This window comes from Nothobranchius furzeri, chromosome 12 (assembly GCF_043380555.1).
Source record: "Nothobranchius furzeri strain GRZ-AD chromosome 12, NfurGRZ-RIMD1, whole genome shotgun sequence".
Taxonomy (NCBI): Eukaryota; Metazoa; Chordata; class Actinopteri; order Cyprinodontiformes; family Nothobranchiidae; genus Nothobranchius; species Nothobranchius furzeri.
Window position 1 is genome coordinate 48,341,997 of NC_091752.1, and position 23,089 is coordinate 48,365,085.

General features: G+C 44.6%; 1 long non-coding RNA gene across 1 annotated transcript; it reads right to left on the reverse strand.

The window, feature by feature from the left end:
• Positions 1-12,545: 12,545 nt before the first annotated feature.
• LOC107395195 (uncharacterized) lies at positions 12,546-15,193 on the reverse strand. Its single transcript, XR_001574115.3, has 3 exons — positions 14,867-15,193; positions 13,835-13,934; positions 12,546-13,388 (listed from the first exon to the last, which is right to left on the reverse strand). It is a non-coding gene; the product is annotated as an uncharacterized lncRNA (long non-coding RNA).
• Positions 15,194-23,089: the final 7,896 nt, after the last annotated feature.

A 23,089-nucleotide genomic window follows, 5' to 3' on the forward strand; every position in this document is an offset into this window, starting at 1 on the left:
TGACAGGTTTAGCCACAAGGCTCTCTCACCCGAAACCGCCAAACCCATCCCACGTCCACAGCCCTGGACTGCTCCTTTAAAGGAGCGCAGGATGAGATCATTCACCACACAGATTTCATAGGAGATCATTCACCACACAGATTTCATTCCATAAAGTCGGGTTACGCGCCCCAGAGTCCAGCTGACGACCCATTTCCTCCAGGATTTCTCCTTGATAAGCTGACAAGAGAGTAACCGTGTTGGGGGAACATGTTACGTCCCTCAGCTCGCTAGGAGTGATGTGGAGGAGGGAGTAAGAGAAATAGTGTGTAGGTTTAATAATAACAGAGTAAATGTGTCTCCAACAAAGGATTTTATTAAGCAAACACAAAGAGCCGATATATACAAAAGGGAAAAAGACTAACAAAAAGTGCCAACCCAAAAAGGCTGGGAGGAGGAGAACTAACTAACTGAAATATTCTTTTACAAAAAAAAAAAACACTAAACTAACGAGAGCCGTCCTGTTGAGCAGAGACGCTCGGGGGAAATCCAGATGCGGAGTCGAAGGCCAGTCCAAAGTCGAAGTTTACCAAAAATCCTACCGAACGAGAGTCAAAACTATCAAAGCACAACTAAGCAAATCGCACGAGCACACGAGGAGAAGAGAGAAGCCTGAATACCTTCGTGCCCACACTTCCCTGTACCTTCTCCCAGACTGAGGGCAGGAGAGCAGCTTTTAACAGCTGTTGAGTGATTACCGGTGATTGTAAATGTCATCTTGGAGAGGGTCACGGGACAGTGTGGAGATGTTTAAAACCTAAATTGGCTTCACTGAAGGACTGGAATGACCAGTTACAGACTGAAGGCAGAGAGGAAAATTATCTCTGCCTGGCCCAAACAAAGACTTGTTATCCAAATCTGATGCCAAGACAGCCTTCAAGATGCCAACAACAACAACCCCCACGAAGGAAGGAATGCAGACAGATGCTGTGAAACCCCCCCCCCCCCCTCCCCTTCAGATTGTGGAATTCTGCCTAGCGAGGTCATCAACCTGCAGGGTCAATGTGCTCTGCGTTCCTCCCAAGATCTCCCTCCCACCTGTGGCCTACAGTGGTTGAGCGCCGTACATGCCGTACATGGCTGCTCTCGCTGGGGGAAACAGGATCCCAGCCCCTCCCTGCCTTCCTATTGTGATGTTGTGTTGTGTTATCTGTTGCTTATCTGTTGAGGTGTTATTTTCACAGAGCAAAGCTGCCCTCCTGGGGGGAGAGTAGCTGTGAAGTGTCTTTTTTTCCCCTCCTCCCAAATCCATTCCTCATGTTATCCTTTTCTCTCTATTAAGGTAGCGCGACTCGGTTGCGAATGACCACAGTCACCAATTCTTGTCATGTGTCTTGCCCAGTATGCCTGATCTTTGAATTGTGTGTACTGAAACTCTAATTTTCCCTTCCCTGGGACAAATAAAGCTCTTCATTTCATAAACAACTGGGCACCGGGAGACGGGCGAGGCAGAAGCCACTGAGGCCATCTTGTGGCCGAAAAGGGGCAAGGCACGTACCCCCCCCCCCCCCCCCCCCCCAAGAGAATAAATGGGGGCTGACATTTATTCATATGAGGTCTCCCGCTATCTACACATAAAACAACTAGCTAACTCATCCTGGTCTTCATGGACACGTGAAGGTGGGCTGAGATACCGCCGAAGCAGACAACACTACCCTTCATTACGTCCAACACTACAAAAAAAAGGGGGTCCACACCCAAAGGGGTGTGGATCGTTAGCCTACAAGGAAGCCTCTGGAGTCAAAACACGGGACAAAGCATCGGCAAAGACGTTGTCGGAGCCCTTCTTATGTCGAATCTCCAAGGTGAACTCCTGCAGCAACAAGGCCCACCGCATCAGCCGCTGGTTGTGGTTGTACATACGAGAGAGGAATACAAGGGGGTTGTGATCTGAAAAGACGAGAGTGGTAAATTTACTGTTCCCAACATAAACATGAAAATCCTGCAAAGCCCAGATGAGGGCTAAAGTTTCCTTCTCGGTGGTCGAATAGTTTAACTGTGCCTGGTTGAACTTCCGCGAGAAATAGCAGACAGGGTGATCAAGCCCGTCTGTATCCTCCTGGATGAGTACAGCTCCAGCACCGGTGTGGCTGGCGTCGACTTCCAGCTTAAATGGTCGAGTGAGGTCTGGAGCTGCTAAAACAGGAGCACAGCACAACAGGTTTTTCAAAGAAACAAAAGCAGTTTGACTTTCAGATGTCCACAAGAAGGGAATGCGAGGACTCAACATGTTGGTCAGAGGTTGAGCCACAACCGAGAAGTTCCGGCAAAAACACCTGTATAACCCAGCCATCCCTAGAAATCGCCGGAGCTCACGACGAGTCGTGGGAGGCAGAAAGGAAACCATGGTCTGGATTTTATCCGAGAGGTCTCTTACTTTTCCATGGCCAACTTCTTTACCTAGGTAGTGAACCGTGGCCTTTACAAACTCACATTTAGCTAAAGTCAAAGTGAGGTTAGCAGACTTGAGGCGGTTCAATACTGTGCGCAAGGTTTGAACATGACTATCCCAGGTTGACGTATAAATAACAATGTCATCTAGATATGCGCTGCAATGAGGGACCCCACCCAGAACTTGGCTTACCAGCCACTGAAAGGTGGCCGGGGCATTCCGTAGGCCAAATGCTAACACCGTATATTGCAGCAGATTATCCGGAGTCACAAAACCTGAGACCTTAAAAGCAAACGGGGTCAAAGGGACCTGCCAATAACCCTAACCCAGACACATCCAGCTGCTAATATTTATTTGTTGTTAGTGTTTATGTAGAAAGAAAATATATCTGCAGGGCTTTAGGCCTAGGGTAGTTTAATACCTCAAACCAACCCACTTTAGATCATGACCTGTTATTAATATTATCACATATTCTTTACACCAATCAGAAAATTGTGTAATATTTGCAGACATCCAAACCTTAGAAATGAAATAAAATCCATTTTAAAATACAAATGGTTAATATACTTTTTCATTAAAGACCAGTTATCTGTGAACAAGATTTTATATTTGACATCATCCAGCTTAAGCAGAGATCTGCTTATTTCTGATTTGAGTCCAAATCACAGAGCCTGAAGACAGTCAGTTACCCAATGAAGGTTTTCCTTCAGCTTCAGATACAGATATTCATGAGCTTTAATTGTTTTGTGCTCGTAATTGTCGAAAATTCTTTATACTCGTCTGAAACGAGTATCCGGCTCAACCCTAATCTGTTCCTTTGATCCCTACAACATGTTCAAGCCTTTCTAAAAGAATATTGTGATCGACTGTGTCAAAAGCAGAACTAAGATCTAATGAGACTAGAACAGACACAGGATTCTTATCTGAGGCCATGAGAACATAATTTGTAACTTTTCTCTAATGCGTTCAAACACAGATGAGGTTCTACAGTTACCTTTGATGCTGCCTCACTTACTGAGGAAGAAGAAATCGCATTAGGGAGGATGCTAATGATTTTGTTTCTGATAGAATAAATTTTACTCGTGACAAATCCCATAAAGTCATTGCTGCTGAAGGCTAAGGGAATAGATGGTTCAGAGCTATGATTCTCTGTAAGTTTAGCAATTGTACTGAAAAGAAATTTATTATTAATTTATTCTTATTCTCCTCAGTTAGCGATGAGAAATATGCGGTTCTAGTTTGCAGGGCTAATAGAAAAGGACAGAAAAGGTATAGCTGGTATTTATGGGTTGCAGTAGAAAACATTTATTTTTGGCCTCCATGTGTGAAATCCATTGAAATCAAGATTTAAAAAAATGCTACTCTTTAGTGCCATGCAGGTCAGAAAGAGTATTGCAGCTATGGTGGCCCACTCATGAGCGTGAATATATCAATTTCCAATCTCTCTAGCCTAACCCACACAAAGCATATCACTACTCGACCAGTTAAAAAAACATTTTTAATTATGGCTGTTTTATCAACCTATCAGTCCTGAAGGGAACAAGCTAGTTCGGTTAGATCTTGAAGCTGTCACGATTCACATGCTTTTATTCCTTTGTTTTTTTTAAATATCAATTGCTTTATCCATTCCCTGTATCTAATTTTTTTCTCTCTCTTGAATACAGCAAATAGTATGGTTCAAAAAGGAAATCATGCACTACTAGACTGTTCAATAAGACCCTGGTTTACAGTATAGTGAGATGTTTTCTGCAGTCAAAATAGAAGTTGATGAAACCACACACACAAAATTTAGAAATTCATAAATGTTAGAGAAGAGATTAGTTGCAAATTCTAAAATATAATATTTCAGGCACATTATTAGCAGAATTTCTCAACAGTATACCTCACATTTACTTTCCACCCTCTTGTTCCAAAGGTTTTCCATCAGCCTGTTGGGTCAAATGTGAATTCCTCCAGAAGCTAAGCTTTGCTGTAAATGTTATTGAGGAGTATCATCAAAAAGACACACAATCTATGGGGCAGAAAGAAATGCTCAACCCCATTTTGTCTGGCAACCCCTAAGCAGAGGTGACAAGGCTATTAACTGCACCAACTGTCAAAAAGATAGATGGAAACGGTTGAATATTCTGTGGGGACCACAGCCTTTTACAAGAAAACTCAGGAGGACAGACCAGAGAAAAAAGCTGACTGTGGTCTCGTGTGTTTAAATGGCAGCTAAAATTTCTGTAGGACCTGCTTCATGTTTCAAAGTACAAAAGACATATCCCATGCTAGACTTTATCACAATTACAGGGTTTCTACAGGTTTAATCAAATTAAATTCAAGACGTTTTAACACCTTTTTAAGACCACTCACATAAAAAATTAATAACTTTTTCACGGCCCTATTGGCAAAAAGAATCCGTGAACTTTTGTTCATTTATTTATTGTTTTTATTATATCTTGCCAAAACACTCGGTAGAGAAGAGTAGCAGAGAGGTTTCAACTTTCACAGAAAGGGTAGCTAGGTAACGTAAAACATGTTTACAATATAACAGCGTCAGTAGGGCTGGGTACCAATACCTGGTTTTTGATGACGGTACCTTAACAATACTTTTGTTGAAATGTTTATTTTTTAATTTTAAGAGAAGATAAGAAATTACTTAAAGGTTTTGTTTTTATTGTTTAGATTATTTTTAGGGATGCTCTGATCCGATCGTGTGATCGGAAATCGGGCTCGATCACGTGTTTTGGAAAGGATCGGAATCGGGAGAAATAAATCGGATTTAACCTTTTAAAAAACAAACATGACTTTTTAGATTCATTCTGAGATAGAGATTTTTCAATTGAATAAAAATGGTTTAGTTTTAATTTCAATAAGTCCCTCAACATCAATAATATTTGTTTCTTGCACGAAAACAACACAGTAACACAATTTATGGCAGGCAAGGACTCAAACACCAAGTGTCTCTGTTAGCAAGCCTGCTAACACAGAGCTAACGTGTCTCCTCAGGAGAGCTAAAATATCTCAGAACACACAACACGTGGAACCTTGAGGCAGATGGGCTACAGCAGCAGAAGACCACACCGAGTACCACTCCTGTCAGCTATGAACAGGAAACTGAGGCCACAATTCACAGACTCACCAAAATTGGACAATAGAAGATTATAAAATGTTGCCTGGTCTGATGAGTCTTGATTTCTGCTGTGACATTCGGATGGTAGGGATAGAATTTGGCATCAACAACATGAAAGCATGGATCCATCCTGCCTTGTATCAACGGTTCAGGTGGGTGGTGGAGGTGTAATAGTGTGGTGGACATTTTCTTGGCACACTTTGGGCCCGATAGTACTAATTGATCATCGTTGCAAAGTCACAGCCTACCTGAGTATACTGTTGCTGACCATGTCCATCCCTTCATGACCACAGTGTACCCATCTTCTAATGGCTACTTCCAGCAGGATAATGCTCCTTGTCATAAAGCTCGAATCATCTCAGACTGGTTTCTTGAACATGACAATGAGTTCACTGTACTCCAATGGCCTTCACAGTCACCAGATCTCAATCCAATAGAGCACCTTTGGGATGTGGTGTAACGGGAGATTCACATCATGGATGTGCAGCCGACAAATCTGCGGCAACTGTGTGACGCTGTTGTGTCAATATGGACCAAAATCGCTGAGGAATGTTTCCAGTACCTTCCTTAATCTGCAGTGCCATGAAGGATTAAGGCTATTCTAAAAGCAAAAGGGCTCCAACCCGGTACTAGCAAGGTGTACCTGGTAAAGTGACCAGTGAGCGTATGTTCATATATATAGGATGGTTTGCCAGGCTAGAATAATAGGGTTACTCCAGGAGAAATGTGACATTCCTGTAGGAGGTGCTGCAATTGCTACAGCTAGCTGCTGATAATGAAATAGCCTTGTTTTAGCTCTTTGCTGCCATCCTGAAACCCATGCATGAAGCTAAAGATATACTTTGACTTATTTACATTTCATTTAGCAGTTAATTCGTTAGTAGTATGTATAAAGTTATATATATTTTTTTGCCTTCTGATGGAAATAACATTGTAACGTCCAGGAATGGTCAGTTTTTACCTACATACTGACCTACATGCCACTGATCATCTGCAGACATAAATTCCATTCTCTAAGGTGGATTTTACATTCTACCTTCCAATAAGCCCAGAAGGTTCTGCAGCACTGGACACATGATAACATATTGCCAACAAACTTCCCGTTTCAAGGCCTAAGCTTCCCTTATCACTTCTACAGGATTCCTCATGCCTCTGAATAAAGTCACTATTTTCAGCTCATATGAGTTAATCAATCAATCATGAAATGAATAATATGGTTAAATGAAATGTTTTGATTAATCTGTGCTTAAATTACTGTAGTTGAAAGGAATATTATTGTGCTATGATCAGTAATGTGTGGTTTAACAAGTGAATCATTATCTACACTCAGACACAATGTTCATTAGAGAGACACAATGTTCATTAGAGATAAATTAAAGTAATTTGTGCACATAGATATTTTCTTACCCACAAATTAGAGCATCCTGTATCTGAAAGAAGGCATGATGTTTTGAGGTTTGTTTGTTAACACCCCTTAACATGGCACATCCTGATTGGCCAAGTAAGTCATAATATGAGAATATTAAAACAGAATCACTTACTGTGATTCAGCATTCCAGCGTTCGAGCATTCTGTGAGATTCAGTATCCTGTTAGTTGAGCTAACTCTGACTGCCCAACGGGGGAAAACTCTCTAACCACCACATCTCTTGACAAGCTGCCAAGAGCCTATACGCTACAGCTGACACAGCAAAACGGTTCCTTCAGCTATTCAGAAACAGCTGTTCTAGATGCAAACGATTTCATCTATCCGTTGTGATCCGGGAAACGACTCTGGACTGACCTGGTCGTACTGCTGTCTTTTCTGCGAACTTCAGTACCTTGGGGTCACCCGACCCCCCCCCCCCCCCCCCCCCCCGACATCTCGGTTCCAAAAGGGAGTCTCCTCAGGGGTACATAGAACACAGCAAGATAGCATCTGATGCCGTTTTAATAAGAACCAACTTCATAGTTTAATGCAGACCAAATTCTTTTGACACCCAGAACTCACTTTCTCCAGATACAAGGTTCTGATAAACACACACCATTAAATCACCACACATCACATCCCATCCACTTAGATTCATCCATCACCATAGTCTTAGTTAACTTGTCATGTTTTTAATTGTTTAGAAAATAAGTTTCTTGCTTTTTATAAACCTGACTCTGTCTGAATTAATATGAAGTGTTTGATCACTGTAGCGTATTCTACATACTAGAATCAACACTTTGCTATCAGTTGTTAGATTCTGAGAATGACTGAGCACATTTGCGTATGAGCCTATATCATGTATAAATATCCAAGATACTTATATAATCGATAGAAGTTCATACACCAACCTACTTGGTCTATTTTAAATCCAAATATTAACGTTTAATTTAAGATAATTACATTTTAATAGCCTCCTCCTTGAACCGTCACCTTATCGTGGTGGAGGAGTTTGAGTGCCCTAATGATCCTAGGAGCTATGTTGTCTGGGGCACTTAGTGCCCCTGGTAGGGCCTCCCATGACAAATTGGTCTTAGGTGAAGGGTGAGACAAAGAACGGTTCAAAGGATCTCTCATGGCGGTTAAAACGAAGAGTCGGAGTACCCGGCCCGGAGGGTTACCGGGGTCCCACCCTGGAGCCAGGCCTGGGGTTGGGGCCCGTGAGCGAGCGCCTGGTGGCTGGGCTTTCGCCCATGGGGCCCGGCCGGGCCCAGCCCGAACCGGATACATGGGCTCGTCCAACTGTGGACCCACCACCCGCAGGAGGAACATGAAGGGTCCGGTGCAATGCGAATCGGGTGGCAGACCAAGGCGGGAGCCTTGGCGGTCCAATCCCCGGACAAGAAAACTAGTTCTTGGGACATGGAACGTCACCTCGCTGGCGGGGAAGGAGACGGAGCTTGTGGCAGAGGTTGAGCGGTACCGGCTAGATATAGTCGGACTCACCTCGACACATTGCATTGGCTCTAGAACCCGAAACCTGGAGAGGGATTGGACACTCTACTTTGCTGGAGTTGCTCCGGGTGAGAGGCGGAGGGCTGGGGTTGGCTTTCTGTTAGCCCCGAGACTCTCTGCCTGTGTGTTGGGGTTTACCCCGGGGGACAAGAGGGTAGCTTCCTTGCGCCTTCGGGTCGGGGAACGGGTCCTGACTGTTGTTTGTGCTTATGGGCCAAATATCAGTTCAGAGTACCCACCCTTTTTGGAGTCCCTGGGACGAGTGCTAGATAGTGCTCCATCAGGGGACTCCATTGTCCTGCTGGGGGACTTCAATGCTCACGTGGGCAATGACAGCTTGACCTGGAGGGGTGTGATTGGGAGGAACGGCCCACCTAATCTGAACTCGAGCGGTGTTTTGTTATTGGACTTCTGTGCAAGCCGCAGTTTGGCCATAACGAACACCATGTTCGAACATAAGGAGGCCCACCGGTACACTTGGTACCAGGGCAGCCTAGGTCGCAGGTCGATGATAGATTTTGTAGTCGTATCATCTGACCTGCGGCCGTATGTTTTGGACACCCGAGTGAAGAGAGGGGCGGAGCTGTCAACTGATCACCACCTGGATGTGAGTTGGATCAGATGGCAAGGGAACATGCCGCGTAGACCTGGCAGACCCAAACGCATAGTGAGGGTCTGCTGGGAACGCCTGGCAGAAGAACCTGTCAAGACGGTCTTCAACTCCCACCTCCGGCAGAGCTTTGACCACGTCCCGAGAGCAGTGGGGGACATTGAGTCCGAGTGGGCCTTGTTCCACTCTGCGATTGTCGAGGCGGCTGTTGCTAGCTGTGGTCGTAAGGTGGCCGGTGCCAGTCGTGGTGGCAACCCCCGTACCCGCTGGTGGACACCAGAGGTTCGGGGAGCCGTCAGGCTGAAGAAGGAGGCCTACAGGGCGTGGCTTTTCTGTGGGTCTCCGGAGGCAGCAGACAGGTACCGGATAGCCAAGCGGGGTGCAGCAGTGGCAGTTGCCGAGGCAAAATCTCGGGCGTGGGAGGAGTTTGGTGAGGCCATGGAGAAAGACTATCGATCGGCTCCAAAGAGGTTCTGGCAAACTGTCCGGCGCCTCAGGAGAGGAAGGCAGCAACTCGCTCACACTGTTTACAGTGGGGATGGGGAGCTGCTGACGTCAACTGAGGCTATAGTCGGACGGTGGAAGGAATACTTTGAGGAGCTCCTCAATCCCACCAATGCGCATTCCGAGGAGGAACCAGAGCTGGGAGGCCTGGGGATGGACTGTCCGATCTCGGGGGCAGAAGTTGCTGAGGTAGTCAAACAACTACGCAGCGGCGGAGCCCCGGGGGCGGATGAGGTTCGTCCTGGGTATCTCAAGGCGATGGATGTTGTAGGGCTGTCATGGTTGACACGTCTCTACAACATTGCGTGGTCATCGGGGGCAGTTCCTAGGGAGTGGCAGACCGGGGTGGTGGTTCCCATCTTTAAGAAGGGTGACCTGAGGGTGTGTTCCAACTATAGGGGGATCACACTCCTCAGCCTCCCTGGAAAGGTCTACGCCAAGGCACTGGAGAGGAGGGTCCGATCGATAGTTGAATCTCAGATAGAGGAGGAGCAATGTGGTTTTCGTCCTGGCCGTGGAACTGTGGACCAGCTCTTTACCCTTGCAAGGGTGATGGAGGGGGCATGGGAGTTTGCCCAACCAATCCACATGTGCTTTGTGGATTTGGAGAAGGCTTATGACTGTGTCCCCAGGGGCACCCTGTGGGGGACGCTCCAGGAGTATGGGGTGGGTGGCTTTCTGTTAAGGGCCATTCAGTCCCTTTACCAGAGGAAAGTGAGTTTGGTCCGCATAGCCGGTAGTAAGTCGGACCTGTTCCCAGTGAGGGTTGGACTCCGCCAGGGCTGCCCTTTGTCACCGGTTCTGTTCATCACTTTTATGGACAGAATTTCTAGACGCAGCCGTGGTGTGGAGTGTGTCGAGTTTGGTGGCAGGAGAATCTCGTCTCTGCTTTTTGCGGATGATGTGGTCCTCCTAGCTTCATCCAGCTCTGACCTTCAGCTCTTGCTGGGTAGGTTCGCGGCCGAATGTGAAGCGGCTGGGATGAGGATCAGCACCTCCAAATCTGAGACCATGATTCTCGAATGGAAAAGGGTGGCTTGCCACCTCCGGGTCGGGGGAGAGGTCCTACCTCAAGTGGAGGAGTTTAAGTATCTCGGGGTCTTGTTCACGAGTGAGGGTAGGAGGGATCGGGAGATCGACAGGCGTCTGCAGTGATGCGGACGCTGAGCCGATCTGTCGTGGGGAAGAGGGAGCTGAGCCAGAAAGCCAGGCTCTCGATTTACCGGTCGATCTACGTCCCAATCCTCACCTATGGTCATGAGCTTTGGGTAATGACCGAAAGAACGAGATCGCGGATACAAGCGGCCAAAATGAGTTTCCTCCGTAGGGTGGCCGGGCTCAGCCTTAGAGATAGGGTGAGGAGCTCGGACATTCGGGAGGGACTCGGAGTAGAACCGCTGCTCCTCCGGATCGAAAGGAGCCAGTTGAGGTGGTTTGGGCATCTGGTCAGGATGCCTCCTGGACGCCTCCCCGGAGAGGTGTTTCGGGCATGTCCTGCCAGCAGGACGCCCCCGGGTCGACCCAGGACACGTTGGAGAGGTTACATCTCCAATCTGGTCCGGGAACGCCTTGGGGTCCTGCCGGAGGAGCTGGTGGACAAGGCCGGGGAGAGGACGGCCTGGAGCTCCCTAATTGGGATGCTGCCCCCGCGACCCAGACCCGGATAAGCGGAGGAAGACGAAGACGAAGACATTTTAATAGCAAAAGTTTATTTTTGAATCAGAAGTTAGGAATCTTTGCTTTTTCAATAACCAGAAATATTTATACCTTTCTGTGTTTCATTTAAAAAATGAGAGTCAAGTTTTTAAAGTTAAGAATTTATTACTAACAATTTTAAACTTGACAATTTGGAACGACAATTCAGAAATGACAATTTACCAGCTTTGATATTAAAACTTGTTTTAAAGGCAAACCTGTGACTGGATGGAAAGCTAAAATGAAATGAGAGCTTGGATGCGTGAACGAATTCTCAGAAGGTTTCTTTCAGAGAGAGGAACTCGTTCTGGGTGAAATGATGGTTTTGCAGCCAACTCGGTTGTCATTTAGAGAAACAGCATCAAACACAAACTGTGTGCTACCTCACCCATCAAGACGACCCTCCGTGTGGATCCGGAGGTCAAGGAGGATGTTGTCAGCCTCAGGGTACTCAGTCCGGTAGAGAAGACGCGAGTGAAACTGATCCTCTGGTCCAGAGATGTCGCAGGGTACACAGTGTCGAGCGGTTGGCTTAACTCTGAATGAGTTTTGCGTCTTACTTAACTCAAAATCAATAAATCTGAAGGAGTTTTGCGTCAGCTGGTTATCATGCGTTTATTCAAGCTATTCTATCAGCGTGACAGAACAGCAGGTGGAGGTTCAGGGCGGCCATTCCCTTATCCTCCGGATGGTGGTTGGTTCACGAACTGAAGTTTTGCTGCTGGAAATTTAGTTTTAACAAACCCCTCAGAACATGCCCCCTCTCAGAGCAAGAAAGCTTTGGTCATGAGTCAATGACATGTGATGGCAGTTTACCTTTACTCTGGATAAGCTCTGTGTTGGATGGAGAAAGTGGAAGTTGACCTTCTGGTTTACTGAACACACATTACTGATTATAACAAAAATCATTATTATACCCAAAGCATAATAATTCATTTCAGTAATTAAAATACATTTACTGAACCAAGTGATTATTTATGATGATTATAATAAACAGTAATAAAGTCAAATAGTTTATTAAAATTATAATTTAAATTATTATTGTGAAACTTGAAGTGTCCTTCATTCTGGGACGGAACAGCAGCAGATATAGATGATATTCAGCAGCCATCATGACTCCTGGATTAATCTGTGGAACCAAAAGTTACAGTCTGACCCAGCTTGACCTAGCTGGGAGGACCTTTGTGACGCTACATCACTGAAAAAGCAAAGAATCCTAGAATCTTCTGATTAAACATTCAAAGACCAATCAGAGTGTTACTCTATATTTATATAGAATACAGTTCATTGGTCATAAGGTAATACAGTAAGCTTAAAAGCAACATATTTAATCCTACAACATAAAACAAGTCTCTAAACATTGGATATCAAAACAAACAAGCTCTACAGTGTTCACCTCGGTCTCTCCGGGATGTCACGGTGATTAATAGAGACCTTAAGTTTGCAGCAGGGTCCAAAAGCTGTGATTAAAGGAGATTGCACCTGTCACCAGGGCTGTGCAGAGACCTTTGAAGGGGCGGGTGCTCAAATTTAAAAAGGGGCACACAGAATAATATTTTCTAACACCATGACATAACCACAGTATACCCGGCTGAATAACAAATCATATTTATTAGAAATTCAAAATGGAAGTGAATCATTATATACACCATAAGGACATTGTAAAGCAAAAGTAACTTGTTTTGGTAAATGGTCTGTATTTGTATAATGCCTTCTTAGGGTTCTATAACCCCCCCAAGGCACATTACAACACAATCAGTCATTCACACACACACATTAAAACACTGATGGTGATGAGCTATGATGTAGCCATAGCTGCTCTGGAGCGCACTGACAGAGGTGAAGCTGCTGAGCACAGGCGCCACCAGTCCCTCCGACCACCACCAGCAGGCAAAGCAGGTTAAGTGTCTTGCCCAAGGACACAACAGTATCAATCTCTGATTGAAGTCAGGATCAAACCTGCGACCTCCCGATTACTGGACAACCTGCTCCACCTCCTGATCTATTGCTGTCCTATTTTACCTGATGATGGGGTACAATGTAGCTGTTGCAGGGTTGCTCCTCTTGCTGCTGCTGGTGATGCTGGAGGGCAAGGCTGTGTTGATCTCAGACTGTAGGTAGTAAAACGAACAGAGGAGAAATGTTAGTCAATTACAAAATTAAGGTAAGATCATAAAAGAATGGCAAAAATTGGTGAAAACTCTTAGAACTGTAAGACAGAAATATCAGAGACAAAACCTGTGGTGAATAAATGGAAATCTAAACTTAGTGGATAATAGAGGAGTTTATGTCAGAGATAAGAATGTGACAGGAATATAAACAGAAAGAGTTGTGTGTGTCTTCAATCTCCTCATGTGATCTATCACTTTCCACTTGCTGTCCATCTGAGAACAAGGCAAAATTAGCTATTGTATGAATGAATTATGTAGTTATTCACATTTAACAGGTCTTGCACCTAATCCATGATCAAGTAGCTAACAAAAAAGATTTTCTGGCATCAAAACATTGCAGTTGTGTATATTATTGTTTCTACACTTGTTGCTGTGATGCAACTTACCTGCACTCTTTTATCCAGCTGGTGAGGGACCCACTGCCTTTAGCTGCCTCACATAGCTCTTTCTGTCGCTGCTTCTGCCTCCTCTCCTTACGAGGCATGTCTGTACAATGAAATATCATAATTAATTTACAAATATTTTTTCATGCATATAAAACTCATGCATACACATACTGGGACATTTCATTCCTTATCCAGAAAACTAACTGTATATAATTTGGCCACAAATTTGCTTCATGATGCTGATCCAGAATATGTCCATAATATTTTAATCATAGTGCTTTAGTAATTATAATAAAAACAAAGAATAAAACAATATGTTTATGCTTTCATTCAGTTTTACTATCTACTTTGTGCAAAACAGAGAACTGTACAGATAAAATAAATTTGCTGTGAAAACAGCAGTTTTTTTAAATGTACATCTTTAAAACATAATGTTTTTAACACAATGCATTCAAAAAGAGAGCAAATATAAACTCCAAAATTTTGAGAATATGCATAGTATATTATTGAACTAAAACACCCACCAGAAGGGCTGAGAAACCTTAAAATCTAAAACAAAACTATGTTCCCTAAAACGCTGGACCGAATTTACAGACAAGGACCGAATATTTTGTAACACAAAACTTGTGACGGATGTTACCTTTAGTATTTTTCTTATTTCCTTTCACAAAAGGTAGCTAAATTTAAAATTTGTTCAAGTTTTATTAGTCCGCGAACCAGGAAGTGATTTTGTAAAAAAGAAGCAGGGCTGTCATGTGACACGCAGCAGCAATAGGAATGCAACTTTGCGTACCTAGTTAACAACAACAACATTTTATTGGCAAATTCCCAATATTTAAGATTGAAAAAATATTTTCGCACATGTACAGAATGTTTTTGGTTAATCCTAAAGCTACTGAGGTTCAGAATCAGTACCCAGCCACAGACACACACCCAGCTAGTAATTTATCACACACACCTAGTGCCACAAAACAACTTAATAATGTACAAAATAATCTAATAGCTGTGTATAGTAGTGTGCATCCTACTTACCGGTGTTAGTCCGTTTCTCCCAATCAATTTGTAAGTCCTAAAAGCTCTGCACCGCTCCCTCGGCCATGAAGGAAACGTGGGTGCTGACCGGCTGTGCGCTCTGGTGTCAGGAAGAGAAGGTGGTCACGTGACCCACGCCAGCTATATAACTTTATTAAACAGAAATTTTATTAATTATTATTTTTGTTATTGTTGAGGGGGCACAAACAGAAAATTCTTTAAAAAAAAAAAAAAAAATATATATATATATATATATATATATAAAATCATTAACACTTTGGGCACATGGGACAAAAGGGGCAGGGTCTCAAGCACCCTCTGCCCCCCCCCCCCCCCACCCCACCCACCCACCCACCCCCACGTGCCTGCCTGTCACACTTAGAAACACATTACAACCTAACTAAGAGACAGACATGAACTGAACATGAACGTGTTCATATCTCATTCCAGATAGACTCAAGCTGCAGGTCATCAATCTGGCATTGACAGCAGCCACTCCAAGGGGTCATATGTAGATTTTACAGCAGCTTTGGAAACACTACAGGAGGAATTCAAGTCCTGACTTTGGTGTTTTACACAATGTGCTAAAGGCTTGAAAAATATCTGTCTATCTTCATCAATCGTTTTAATATAAGATTTTCACTTTTTGACATGAGTAACAGAGACTATTGAAAATTTTCATCTTAGTCAATTATCTTTACATGTTCTTGTACAGTTTGTACAACCCTGTTTGTCTCTGTTGGTTTAAAGCTTGAGTCAATTTTCCAAACTTTTAATTTCAGGTTTATTATTAAAATGTCTTGATGAAACTATTAAGCCCAGTACCCAATGAGGGGGCTTTAAGACCATAAAGGGTTTGATGCATAATTTTTGGCAAAAGTCAATATGGGTTAATGTCCAATTTTGCAGAAAGCAAGCACTAAACTACTGGATTTAATTTAATCCTGTCACCATGGGAAGTGAAGCACTATATTGTTGGCATTTTAAGATGTTTTGAGCAATCAGACACTTCTTAATAAATGGTTGATGATACCTTCATCAATATTTATTTATAATCAAAAGTATAAATTATGACTCACCTTAAACTGATAAATGTTTAATCCTCAAATCAAAATCTTGTGGCGTCAGATAACTTTATGTATGATGTCAGATTTAAAGGTGCAGTATGTAAGAATATAGTGAGAATTTTTCAGAGAGAAAATCCCAAAAGCATCTAATGTTTCAGTCAATCGGAAGTAAGGTTATACTGAAGCATTTTTCATATCCAGCTGGCTGCTCAGTTTTTTTCCTTTCAAAACAAAGAAAGGAGGGGCGTAACCACTGTTTTACTTCTTTTCTACATAATGCACCTTTAACTGGTGATATTTAGCCTAACCATTCGAAACCAACGATTGGACGATTCGGTTTTCAGTCTCACCAAACCACCACACTTCTGCATTTACCTGGGTCGTCTACTCATGCACTTGAGCATTTTACAACAGAACACCACCGGTGTGGTTTTCCCTCCATGATGTCATTTTCAAATTAAAAAAATACTCCCAATCCCGGTTTTCCCGCTTATTTTGCTATGAATTGTGCCACCATATAAAAACTGTTATCCGATGCCATAGAATTCATGTTTGAAAGCAAAACTACTAACCCATTATCTTCAACTGAAGCAAAAAGATCCTTCCAAGTATTCTAATAAACAAATTCTCACGTGCAGTCTCCTTACAAAACTGCATTATATAACAAGCATTTTGAATTTGTTTACCACATAATTTTTGGCTTTTAATTTTTGTGTTTAATTTGTGTTGGTCGCATAAGGCTGGAGAAAACGTAAAAACCGTGTTGTCAAAATAACAGCTTAGGTGTGTTTTATGATGTACACCAGTGGTCTAAATTGTTTTTCAGACCAGAGACTAAATGAGCCATTTCGCCTTGTGCTTTGGGAGCCGTGCCATGAAAGCATCTTGAAAATGAGAGAATTAGGAGGGAAAGCGTGTGCTTAAGTGAAGTGTGGCCTGAATTACAAATACGCACACCTTCCTATTTGACAGTTTATCAGAAAGATAAGACAATAAAGCCCAAATACCCTGAAAAAGACCCCACAGTGCAACTAACACTCCAAAGAGACAACTAAATGACATTTAAACTGAGTGAATGGAGACGTGCCTCTCATCTGTATTTTATTTTCAACTCAAATGTACACACTAAAGGACTTTAAAACTAAGTAACCCACAAAGCACATTTAAGTTTGTTTAATTACCACGGCCTAGCATGCAGAGTGTTGTGCATCCTGCCTAATCTTGGAGGTGGCTGGACTCTGCAGACAGATGCTGAGCAGCAACTTGGGACTTGGAGTGCATCTCATCATCTTCAGATGCATTCTTCAAATGACTTTGTATTTGCCCTCGAGACTGCCCCCACACCCCGTTATTATTCTCCTCATCAATAACAGTGTTTACTTTGGTGCAACAACGTCCTTCCTTGCAGGTCCCTGTTTTCAGCCCATTGTTTCCCTCCTCCTACACATCCAAATGGTAATAACTATTCTGCTCAGTACAACAGTTTCCCCCCTCTCCAAAGGGAAATCAGCCGTGTGCCTGTTTGTCCTACATGTACTTCATACATGTACTACATGTTAACACGTCTTATTCCCATCTCTAATTACTCATTTTTGCTGCGGTGGTGGCCGTGTTGGTGAAAGCGGGACACCTTATTAGCTTAAGCAACGGCAGCAAAACCTTGGGGGTGACATCAACTCCCACACTTTCTCATCAGTTTTAAGTGTCTAAAATACAAACAGTAAGCCAGAGATAAAGGAAGTAATAAGGGCATTGAGGGGGAGGCAGTCATAATGGACCGATCCCCGCTTCCCCAAGCTTCCCCTTCAGTCCAGAACAAACAAGCAATTACTTTGAGTCTCTAAAAGGAAGGCAAATTTTTTATCTGCCTCACAAGCTCTCGTACTTGCATTCTCTAGCTCTCACCTCCTTTATAAATTTAACCTCCAGGAGCCAGGTGAAGACTTCAGTCAAGCTGTAGCTTGGAGAAAAATGCTCCTCTGCAAAATTCTCTTATCTGCCTTAACAAGGTGCAAAGAGGGATAAACTGACAGAGTAGTTGCAGCAAAGTTTAAAACTCAAAGTAAACTTTTTGAAGCTGCATTTGGCTGATAAACAATATTAAATTATCCACAGCAGTGGACAAGTCAATGCACTGAAGTCAGTTTGCAATGTACCATTTCCTGGTTTACACTTTTGACAAAACTTAAAAGATAAGAGAGTCAACATACTGTACAGAGCAAGAAAAACATTTAATTAAGCAAATGTGAGGCTCTTTTTTATCCTAATTTCATATCAGACAATTAAGAGCTTTAGACCAGTTTTTCTAATATTTTTTATATTTGGTACTTACTCAAAACATTTCTCTAAGAACCACCAATACGACAGACATGCAAAAACAGCAGTACAGTCTGAGATAAAGGAACATATATAAAACCCCAACCCTAAAGCAAGCATCACTATAGATCTAGAGCGAAGGTTGAACTAAACATTTTTAATGTCTGTCATTTTTGCTGACATTAAAAAAAGATCATCGATTAAAATGGTAAACATTCAATACCATTTAATTTACATAAAAAACAGACACAAAAATGGGGCCTCTTCCTGGGCTGCCACCTTACCGTGGTGGAGGGGTTTGAGTGTCTCAATGATCCTAGGAGCTAAGTTGTCTGAGGCTTTCTGCCTCTGGTAGGGTCACCCATGGCAAACAGGTCCTAGGTGAGTGCTCAGACAAAGAGCAGCCTGAAGACATCTTATGATGAATTACATAAATGGAAACCGTGTTCCCTCACCCAGACGTGGGTCACCGGGGCCCCCCTCTGGAGCCAGGCCTGGAGGTGGGGCACGTTGGCGAGCGCCTGGTGGCTGGGCTTTCACCTATGGAGCCCGGCCGGGCACAGCCCGAAGAGGAAACGTGAGTCCCCCTTCCCATGGACTCACCACTCGTGGGATGGGCCAAAGGAGTTGGCTGCAGTGTGTGACGGGTGGTAGTCGAGGGCGGGGACCTTGGCGGTCTGATCCTCGGCTACAGAAGCTGGCTATTGGCACTTGGAATGCCACCTCTCTGGTGGGGAAGGAGCCTGAGTTGGTGTGTGAGGTTAAGAGGTTCCAACTAGATATAGTCGGACAACGCATGGCTCCGGCTCTGGAACCAGTTTCCTTGAGAGGGGTTGGACTTTCTACCACTCTGGAGTTGCTCCCACTGAGAGGCACCAAGCAGGGGTGGGCATACTAGTTGCCCCCCATCTTGGTGCCTGTACGTTGGGGTTTACCCCAGTGAATGAGAGGGTAGCCTCCCTCAGCCTACTACAGTTCAGACTACCCACCCTTTTTGGAGACCTTGGAGGGGGTGCTGGAAAGCGCTCCTTCCGGTGACTCCCTCTTTCTGCTGGGGGACTTTAACGCTCACGTGGGCAATGACAGTGAGACCTGGAGAGGTGTGGTTGGGAGGAACGGCCCCCCTGATCTGTATTCCAGTGGTGTTTTGTCATTGGATTTCTGTGGCAGTCATGGATTGTCCATAATGAACACCATGTTCAGACGTAAAGGTGTCCATATGTGCTCTTGGCACCAGGATACCTTAGGCCGCAGCTCGATGATCGACTTTGTTGTTGTTTCATCTGACCTGCGGCCGCATGTCATGGACACTCGGGTGAAGAGAGGGGCGGAGCTGTCAACTGGCCACTACCTGGTGGTGAGTTTGCTCAGATGGTGGGGGAGGATGCTGGTAAGACCTGGCAGTGTGCTACCAACACTATCTGTAGTGGGGACGGTGTACTGCTGACCTCTACTCAGGACATTGTGGATTGGTGGGCAGAATACTTCGAAGACCCCCTCAATCCCACCAACACGTCTTCCAGTGAGGAAGCAGAGTCTGGCCTCTCAAATCTCTGGTGCTGAGATCACTGAGGTGGTTAAAAAACTCCTCTGTGGCAAGGCTCCAGGGGTGGATGAGATCCGCCCGGAGTTCCTTAAGGCTCTGGATGTTGTGGGGCTGTGTTGGCTGACGCGGCTCTGCAATATCGCGTGGACATCGGGGGCAGTCCCACTGGACTGGCATGTTCGGGGTGGTGGCCCCCTTATTTAAAAAGGGGGACTGCAGGATGTGTTCCAACTACAGGGAGATCACACTCCTGAGCCTTCCTGGTAAGGTCTATTCAGGGGGTCTGGAGAGGAGGGTCCGTCGGATTGTTGAACCTCAGATTCAGGAGGAGCAATGTGGTTTTCGTCCCGGCCGTGAAACACTGGACCAGCTCTATACTCTGAGGGGGGATCCAGGAGGGTGCGTGGGAATTTGCCCAACCACTCTACATGTGTTTTGTGGATTTGGAGAAAGCGTTTGACCGCATCCCTTGGGGGGCCCTGTGAAGGGCCCTGTGGGGGGTACTCAGGGAGAATGGGGTACCAGGCCCTCTGATACATCTGTTACGTCCCTGTATGCTGAGTGTGAAGCAGCTGGGATGAGAATCAGCTCCTCTAAATCTGAGACCATGGTCTTGATTCGGAAAAGGGTAGAATGCCTTCTCCAGGTCAGGGATGAGGTCCTGCCCCAAGTGGAGGAGTTTAAGTATCTCGGGGTCTTGTTCACGAGTGGGGGAAAACTGGAGTGTGAGATCGATAGGCGGATTGGTACTGCATCTGCAGTGATGCGGGCGTTGTACTGGTCTGTCGTGGTGAAGAGAGAGCTGAGTCAGAAGGCGAAGCTCCCGATTTACCAGTCGATCTACGTTCCTACCCCCACCTATGGTCATGGGCTTTGGGAAGTGACCGAAAGAACGAGATAGAGGATACAAGCAACCGAAAGGCTGGGCTCTCCCTTAGAGATAGGGTGAGAAGCTCGACATTCGGGAGCAGCTCGGAGTAGACCCACTGCTCCTCCCCATCGAGAGGAGCCAGTTGAGGTGGCTCGGGCATCTGATCAGGATGCCTCCTGGACGCCTCCCTGGGGAGGTTTTCCGGGCACGTCCAACCGGGAGGAGACCTAAAGGTTGACCCAGGACATGGTGGAGGGACTATGTCTCTCACCTGGCCAGGGAACACCTTGGGAGTCCCCCGGAGGAGCTGGCCCAAGTGGCTGGGGAGAGGGAAGTCTGGGCCTCTCGCCTTAGGCTACTGCCCCAGCGACCCGACTCCGGATAAGCGGATGAAAATGGATGGATGGATGGAAAATGGGTCAAAGATAGGGCTGGGTGATACGGCCCAAAATCAATATCACAATAGATTGACGATTTCAACTTTATAACAATGAATGGACGATAACGACAGGTATGCGGAGAAAGAAAAGTTTTCCACTAGATGGGGCTGTCACATGTATTATGTTGAGACACATTTTTACGTGACTCACGGTGGTACAGCTTCTTAAAGAGACATGAACTTTGCCAATCTACACACATCTTTTCATTTTTTAATTATCATATTTATTGACATGGGAAATATTATCTCGATAAGAGTAGAAATTTTGATAATGATACATTTTCGATTTACTGCCCAGCCCTAGTCAAAGGTGAAAAGGGCGAGAAGCCCTCACTTCAGATTATGTCAGAAAACCAACAAATAACCTTTTGTTTTTCAAAAAATATTCACATTCCATTGTAGCCTCAGCAGGTCTACCACTGGCCCAACAGCTTTGTGTCTTGCCAATCATGGGGCTTTACGATTGCTCGTTGGCTAACCTCTATTGCACACTGGAAGCATCAGCGGAGTGGAATGGCAGTGGAACCTCGCTACTTAGAATATAATTCTTTATAGTCGATGGGTTGATCCAAACCGTCTGCGGCAATTTCTAGCCTGGCCGGCCATGCCAATGCTTCCTTATGTGTAGAATGGAAAGATTGCGAGTCTGGCAGGCCAGGCAAGACAATTTCCGATACGTCCCAGAAGCAGCTCGCTTCTAAAGATAGTAGGGGTGTGCTGATTCACCATTTAATAGATGCATCGCGATGTGAAACGTGCGGACTGAAAATGGATTCATAAACGCTCATAATCTATTATAAATAAATGCCGAAAAACAGCCGTGAAGCGTGGTAGGAACATAAGTTCTGTGTGCTGCCTGCACACTTCAGTGGGACGGACCAGTGGAAAAAACAAAACCGAAATGACGTAACCTTTTTTATTAACTTCAGCCACTGAGCACGACATTCAAGTACACTTGGCTGCAGCTTATAGTATGGGGTGGGGAATGGGCACAGGGCAGAACCCTACCATATATGGGAATGGCACCATTTAATTCCGTAACTGAAGGGGTTGCTATAGACAGCTTAAGTCTCCTCCCTTTCCGGTCGGTTCATGGGTTCCTGGAAGAACGAAAAACTGAATGCAAGTCAATGGGGCTGAAACGTGCATTTTTCTAACCCGCTTTGCCTTACGCACTGGATCACACATATGTTGTACTGCAATTTAAAAGAAAAGTAATGATGTGTGTTTCGACCACGCCTGTCACGTACTTTGAGATTTATCAGCTTGTAAAAGTTCATAATTAGCATGACTACGAATCGGACATCAGTACCTCGCATATATGATGTCACCTGGAATCCCCTCTCCCCTAACAAAGCTGCTACTTACCAAATGGCCAGATTTCTGGTGGTTCTTTCCTCCTGAAGGAAGGATTTGAGATTTTTTCTCTGTGTCTGGTTCGGTGACGACACTTTGGTGACGTACATTTGTAGTCCTGGACTTATTTTCACACAGAACCTAAAATAAGGTTTCCCTTCATTCGAAAAAATGAGCTTTCTTGGTATAAAAATGTGTCTTTAAAATTCATAGATATCATATGTGAAATCAATGGCACCTAACAAGCGCAATTAGAAAATTGCGTATTTAGCCCCATGGACTTGTATTCATTTTTTCGTTCTTCCGTGGACTGAGGGTCCAGAAGTAGATGGGCGTGACTTAGGCTCTACGTTTCCGGTATCTATCCATTTTTTTGTTTTGTAAGTTCACATGTAAAAACCTCCATGCCTGTCTCTCTGCTGCGGAGCGCACAAAGAAGTATAAATCAGGGAGATCACACTCCTGAGCCTTCCTGGTAAGGTCTATTCAGGGGGTCTGGAGAGGAGGGTCCGTCGGATTGTTGAACCTCAGATTCAGGAGGAGCAATGTGGTTTTCGTCCCGGCCGTGAAACACTGGACCAGCTCTATACTCTGAGGGGGGATCCAGGAGGGTGCGTGGGAATTTGCC